Below are 7,928 nucleotides of genomic sequence, written 5' to 3'. Positions count from 1 at the left end.
ATTTGAAGATGCAAATTTAGCTTACTTATAGCTACAGCATTGACCTTTTTTTTTTTTTTTTCTAAAATACTGTGCAAAAATTTGTGACATCTTCTTATGAAACTTACAAGTTTCTGTAATCAAAGTGTGCATTGTTCTGATGAGATTCCAGACTTTTCATTTGAGGAACTATAATATATCAAGGGTTGCACGTCCGGTCAGCGTAAGTTTACCAACTCCCGCTTTCACAAGGTAAATTGGTTGTCTTTGGCGGAGTAAAATTAGAAACGCATTCCTTCGATTTACAACTTTGGTTCGAGCTATCTTCAGTAGATAGCAAACATTTACAAATGGGGGGGGTCATAAAATTTTGTTTCGTTGGTAGTGGTGTGTGTGTGTGGGAGGGGGGCGGATTATAAAATTTTTGTTGTCGATAGGGGGGACGCAATTTTATTGATGCCGACTTCTTGTAAATTTGGGACCCCTCTTCCGAAGAAAATGATAGGCCCTTACCTCTTCTGTATAAATCTGTGTTTGATGATGAAGTAGTGCATTACTGTAGGTCCATGTGGTGATGAATTTAAATGAAATATGTTATTTGATATTAAAAATAGACTTGTTTTAAAATGAACCATTTACTACATAAAAATGGAAATAAAATGCAGTAGATAGACAATATTGAATTGATATACCAGACGAAACAGTAGGCAAACAGCTAAAGAGCTCGAAACGAAAAAAAAAAAGTAAATAAATAAATCATTTTGCGACACATAAAACCAACATGTATCCCTTGACAAACAAACAAACAAACAAAACGCGTCATTTTGCATTTTCAGAAGCACATAACACATAGGCCTAAGATGAGACATATTTTGTTTGATTTATTTTGTAACTGAATCGCATTGACCATGTTGACACGCACGAGCCAACATCAAGCGCGTCGGCGTCAGGGCGCGGACGTATGCGGGTGAAGGTGAAACAATGACTTCAGTTTACGCGTACGCATTACGCACATTATACGCATTACAATAGTTATTGTTGCCTGACAACATCACAACAATCGTGGACAGCAGTTTGTCAACACGTGTTTTGAAGATGCTCTGTCCTGTTCAGCTACAGCTAAATGCCTACTGATATTTCGCACTCATCTAATTACGTCTGTGTTTTTTACCCAAAGGAAATGTGTCTATAATAATGAGGAAAGGAGAAATATCTACTTGAAGATGCCTGAGATGCTAAACGCCTATTTGCAAGTATTTTACCACGCCGTAGGTCTACTCCATAAAAATAGTAAGTTTCAGTTGGATTATAGCGGGTTATTTTTGGCAATTGCTAAACGATAGCTAGACACCAGTCCATCTGGTATTTTTGGGTCCGTTATCATTAAAGGCCTATTTTTTATATTTTATAGGTGTTGGTCTCCCATCCAGCAGCTGACCACGATCGACTCAATGTTGGTGTTGTTATTCTTCTAAGTAAACAGTGTATAACTCATTAGATTAACATATTACGTGGGCTCTTTCACAATCGATACTTTTGAAGTTTTCAATGCTTTTCTTTTTTCCTTCTACCTTCACAAATTACATTGGATTTGTCAAAATGGACACTTTTTGAAGTTTTCAACACTTTTTCTCTGAAGAGAAATTTGGTCGCCTGTTTTTAAACAAACTTATTCTTTCAAGTCTCATGCGTTCAAAAATAGGCTGATTTAGAACACGTCACACAAAATTGCAACACAAAGATATTTTGTAGTATGTCTAAAATACCACCCTGAATAACATTAACATCACTAAATGATGGAAAGAGGGATTTTTGCTAATCTTGGTAGAACAAAGAGTCGTAATTTGATGATTGTTCACGCACAATAAACAAAATAAAAGTGTAAAGATTTCGGAAGGGAAATAGTAAAAGAATCTCAATGTAAACCACAATTGTAAAATTCATAATAATATGCACCCCCTCTTTTTATGATAACATAAAAAATATTAGTTCAAAACTTATTATTTGCATTTTTTCTTTAGATTCCTGTCCAGGAACAGACAGATGAAGAGATAAACACAATCAGTATCTATCATGTCTATAGGCTATGTAAATATGAAAATAACAATTTGCCATATGGTAGCATTATCCCAGCAAACACAAAACGTTTTCGACATCATTCGCAAAAGGTTATAAAAGGTTGTCAAAAAACGTTTAAATGTCGGGTTATATAAAGGATATATTAAGAGTATACATCGTTTTCATAACCTTATAAAACATTTTTTGATAATCTACTGCTCAGCAAACAAAAATGTTTTACAGAAAACGTTTTAATGTCGGGTTATATAAAGGGTATAAAAACGTTTTAATAACATTCCAAAAACATTCTTGAAAACTTGATACATAACATTCTAAACAGAATGTTATTTTGGGGTTGAAAAAAATATTTTGTGAAAAACGTTTGCCCAAAATATTCGCAATAAAGTTTTATAAACGTTTTCATGACCTTTATATAACCCGACATTTAAATGTTATTAAAAGGTTTTGAAAAAAACATTTTAAGAACATTCCTGTGTTTGCTGGGTTCAAACATTTTACCATAATGTTATTTAAGTATTGACACAATATTTGGCGAAAATGTTTGTAAAAATAGTTTACAATAACATATTTTGAAAACATTTAAAAATATTGTTGTAGTGTGTTTTCCTACAAAACGTTTTAAAACATTATCATGACCTTTATATAACCCGACATTTTAATGTTATTAAAACGTTATTACCTAAACCAAAAACCAAAATATAACTTATTTAAAACGTTTTTAAAACGTTTTTGTGTTTGCTGGGATTGCAGTTAGAAATTTAATTCCAAGGCGACGAAGTGGTATGGGTTAAAAGTTTATTGAAGAATAATTATTAATGTACGTTGACAACAATTGAATTGGCTGTTTCATCTTAATGTTAATCAGGAAATTTGTTGCAGAGATATTATTGACTAAACTGGGTAATATTCAGGCCGTGGCCGATTCAATAAGGACTTGTTTTTGTTGAAATTTAAAAATACTAATTGTTTTTTCACAATTTATCCATTGAGAAGTATTTGTTTCAAATTGGTTAAAATCCCCTGACTTTGAAGTACAATCTCTGCATGGTATTTTCAGTAGATAGCAAAAAATAACCCAAAACAAAACAAAACACATGATTATCCCAAAAGACTCTCCCAACGCGTTTTGCCCACGCCTTCATAAAAAGCTTTTTTGCTATCCACTGAAGACAGTATTTTGGACCTGTAATAGATTAATACAGAAAATAATTCATTCATTTAGCAGAACGTGTATGGCAAGCTAAGCGGCTCAGAACGTGGGACTAGCTACGCGCAGCTTCTTTCTCGTTACGTGCAGCTTATTAACCAATCAGATTCGCGGTTTTAAACACGTGGAGCTGATGTAAACATCCTCTCTCACAAATATTACGTTGTTAATTTTTGTAAATGAAAATATCTGTAGTATATCAGCAAAAAATGGTATAGGTGCTATTAAAGCAATATCTGAACAGAATGATGATTGTTCTATATTTAGGGGGCTATCATTTTCTTCGGAAGGGGATCCCAAATATAGGCGGTCATACTTTTTTGGAACGAAAAATAAGGGGGAGGGTGGTCATAAATTGATAATGACAAAATGTAGGGAGTCACAAGATGACTACAGATAGTGTGTTTAGTGTATTCAAAAAGACTGATTTCAATACAATTTTAGCCTGTCTAGGGGGTAAGGTGTATCGGTGGTGGGAGTCGGGGGTCATAACATTTTTGATGCCGAAATAGTGAGGGCCGCAATTTATTGACGCCGACTTCTTGTATATTTAGGAACCCCCCCTTCCGAAAAAAATGATGACCCATTTTACTCTCTCCATATTTACAGTGGCATGTGATATCGCTTTCCCTGCAATATCTTTACACAGCGCTTTACATCAGTAGTAGTTGTTGTTTGACCTTCATATCCCCTGCACAAATAATACAGCCAGAGTATAAAGTTACTTGCTATTAAACACGGTGTAAACTTGGAAACACTAAATAAATATGCTTTGTGTCATTTTAGCCAGGCATTAGCAACATGTTCTCTTGACACGTGCTGTGATTTGGCCTCCTTTACCCGTTCGTTATCTATGCTAATTCCGTAAATTAATTACAAGATAATAATTGTGAAAGAGGATACCTATAACTATACTACGCGCAGCTAACGACCCAACCACGTGATTAAATTTGACTATTTTGATTGGTCAAACAGCTGCTCGTAACGAGAAAGAAGCTACGCGTAGCTGTTCCACGCTTTTGGCCCCCTTGGCTTGCCATAAACGTGTGTTAGGAAAGTCATTTGGTATAATTTTTAAGGTAGCACAGGCTGCTGAGGCTAGTGTACGTTTGTTTGTTTGTTTTTTGATATATACTGAATATAGCATTTACTGCACGTCGTATCTATAAAAATATAGAAGTTAAATTCATACATTTAGCATTTTGAAGGCCACTGCCGCATGGTAAAAAATGGTATAGCATTTAGGACCTAATAAAACAATACAATAACAATTTTTGTTGGGAAAGTCTTTTGTTGAATTCATTTTGACGTTTGATGTTTGTTTGTTTTTTCGCGATTCACTCAAGATAGCATTTACGGCGCAATAGTTATATAAAAACAGAAAAATTAAGACAAGTTGATAAGGCCGAATTGTGGTGTTGAGAAAGATTGATGAGACCCAAAAAGTTTTAAACAGCCGACTTTGAATATTTGAAAATTTATAAAATTTGAAATAGCCTAATTATGCCGTTGAAAAAGATCGATGAGGTCCGTTTTGTGACAATACACAGTGCTCTCACCATTGACGCGTAAAATCTACAAATAGTGTAGGTTAGAAGTATAGGCAATTGCCTAGTTAACGTCACTCTGTGAAAAATAACCGGCCAATATTTAAAGTACTCTTCTGAAATTCTAGAAAATATAGTTTTGTAACATGTCCTAAATTTTTAGCTAATTTAGGTGTTTGGAAATATTCGCACTTTGGTGTTTTAGGAAGGATATGTAAACGACAGATAACACCAAAAAATATGAAGAAATTATTTCCAAACCGTGTTACGGTCCACAGCCATTATGTTTCTCATTTTCAAGAATGTGGTTAACAATATGCACACTCTTGTCTCATTTCGTGAACAAAGGCCCACACAGTATTGTTACCTTGTGTTTGCTTTATAATCGTTCACCCAACTGAAACTATAATACCAGCTCATTGCTCATTGCACAGGTAAAACAGAAACATGTGTAGTGTGGATTTAACCAGAGAAGATCTGATGTAACATAGTTGAGCTGTTTTCAATGAGTGTTATCTTGGTTTAATAGCTTTTAATGGGGGTAGTCCTGGTAGGTCGTGGTGAATTCTACTGTAGACATGACTGCATCATGAGAGTATCAAGATGATTCAAAAATTCCTAAAACGCGTGCATTTCTACGCGTGCCTCCTAAAACTATAGTCCTGACCGCGACCTAACAAATGTGGACGGTGACTTATGGACTTATGGAGTAAAAAATAGATGATGAGCAAAAATTGGACGCAATACTTGGTATATGCCCTACATGCTATCTTCAGTAGACAGCGAGATAACATGATGCATCAAAAATATTTCCTAAATGCAATCTTCGGTAGATAGCAAAAAATATGATTATTCCAAAAGACGTGACCTAAACGAGAAGGATTGGACATTCTAACCGTATTTTTCAATTACTTGATCAAGAAAACTATTCCATTTGTTAACCCAAAGAGTGAAAAGTTCTTCCCTTTCCGTATCTGAAATGGCACTATATTTGATTGAATTAAGAGCCAGTTGCTTTAAAGTTGCTAAGTCTGCAGCCTTACCTCCAAGAGCCATAAATGTAATGTAGAAATCGTGTGACAATGGTGCAGCATCCCATAACCCAGGATCATCTGAACTGATTACTATTGGGAAATCTTGCGCAAGTAAATGACTTGCTGGGTGGTTACGGAAATCGCTTACAAGACCCAACACCTGGTTTGAAATTGGACAAACCTCTATGGCTATATCACACGATTTAACCATTTCCATAGCAATTGGATGCTTTGCTAAAGCAAAGGCATGTCCAATTCTTCGTGTGTTTAACAGGATGGCATCAAAGATGTTTTCATCTATGTCTGTATCTTGCCAATTTGTCTCTCCAGCATGGAAAAAATATGGTAAATCTTCTTCTTGTGTTAAAGGAATGATAAACTCATTGATATAATAAAGCAACGAATGTCCCCTGTCTTCATTATCGACGATATCGTGACCAACATAATATTTAGGAAACATCTTTTTGTACGTTATAGCTCTCTCTATGTCTTGTTTCATTTGATTTTTATCTTTAAAACGATTGGTGTGGCTGATGAATTTGGCACCATAGAAATCCCTTTTCTGTTCCTTAAAATCTTCGACGTAACTTCGCATTTTTTCAAAAGAGTGGATTGTACTTTCTAGAGTTCCGTCCAGCCTTCGTATCCGGTGGTTTAGGTGAAATCGAAGTTCCATGTACTGTACATTATCGTCGTAGAACTCTTGCAAAAATCTTTGGTTATACCTTTCAAAACTCTCCAGATTTTCTATAAGTTCCTCCCTTGCCGAGATGCAAGATCGAAATTTTCCCCACATTTTTGTGCTGGATAAATAAGGGTCTGTGTTAATAATTGAGAAATTGTTGGCAAGTAATTCATCAAATAGAGTTATATTATCTGACAGTTCTCTAGCATCTGCAAGTAACTCCCACGTCGAACAATTAGTGCGCGTTTCAGGAACGTGCAATGAAAACAAAAAATGTAAAATCAGGTGGTCTGCCGTATCTCGGCAGTAATACAGATCAGGAATATATGTGAGATTAGAAACAATCCATGAAGTGTCGACCAATGCTTTATTATGTAGGTGTAAAGCCGCTCCTTTCGGCATCATTCTGATGATATCAAAGACTTCACTCTGTTCAATCAAAGACTTTGCTTGAAAGAAATGCATCGCAGGTGGAAATACTTCACCGCGTAAACCTCTTTGGTATTCCGCATCTTTAAAAGATTTAAGAATACTGTTTACCTTCCTCTCTTTTTCAGAAAGTACAATTTTTCCTCCAAGTTTTCGAGCTCTTTCTGTAGCCAACAATTCATCCCTGGTTTGCATATACATTTGCAGGAGATGCGTCTTATTTTCAGCAGAGCGAACTTGCCAACATGAGTTGCAATATAGGAACAGGATGCCGATAAACAGAACCATGGACCACATGTTTACTATAAATTTTGCCATGGTAGAATAAAGTTGAACTTCCCGTGGTGACAGTGTTGATTATCTATTCCTAATACATCTACAGGTAAAAGTATATTCTTGCTTGCTTATTTGCTTGCTTATGTCGAGTGGTGTCCTCGAACTGTGATGGCCCTCCATATCTGCCTGTCTTGCATTGCTGTTGCCATGTCAGTTGTTTCAAGCCCGGTGTCTTGTTTCAGGATGTCGACATATGTTAGGGCAGGCCTTCCTTGTTTCCTTTTCCCATGCTTCGGAATCCAGTGCACCAGTTGAGATACAAGTTCTGTCTTGCTTCTATATTCAGTCCTTATAATAATCCACGTATTATTAGAGCTAGGTGTAGGTGGCATCTGATTTATTTGAAGTAGGCAGCTGTAGGCTATAACTATTTTATCATGGAAGGCGCCAATAATGCGTTTTTATTTTCCTCATAAAATATACGCCACTAGTATAATTACTTCTAAAAATTGCAGCAATTAATATTCGTAATGACACAGCTGTCTTACACAACATGCAATATGTACAACTCTGAAACACTAAAATCAATTGCATCAACTAATATGAAACTTTCCCCTACTATCAAGCACAAGCTAAATGGACTCAGCATTCTTAAAACTGCATTTAGGGTACACCAGCTAGCATGTAGAAAC

At 35.6% G+C, this 7,928-nt stretch overlaps 1 pseudogene; it reads right to left on the bottom strand.

Annotated features, from left to right (window-relative positions):
• Window positions 1–5,703: 5,703 nt before the first annotated feature.
• Window positions 5,704–7,257, bottom strand: LOC140152389 (adenosine deaminase 2 pseudogene; annotated as a pseudogene).
• Between the last annotated feature and the right edge of the window lie 671 nt (window positions 7,258–7,928).

Source organism: Amphiura filiformis, chromosome 5, assembly GCF_039555335.1.
Source record: "Amphiura filiformis chromosome 5, Afil_fr2py, whole genome shotgun sequence".
Lineage (NCBI taxonomy): Eukaryota > Metazoa > Echinodermata > Ophiuroidea > Amphilepidida > Amphiuridae > Amphiura > Amphiura filiformis.
This window is presented reverse-complemented; position numbering and strand designations above follow the sequence as displayed.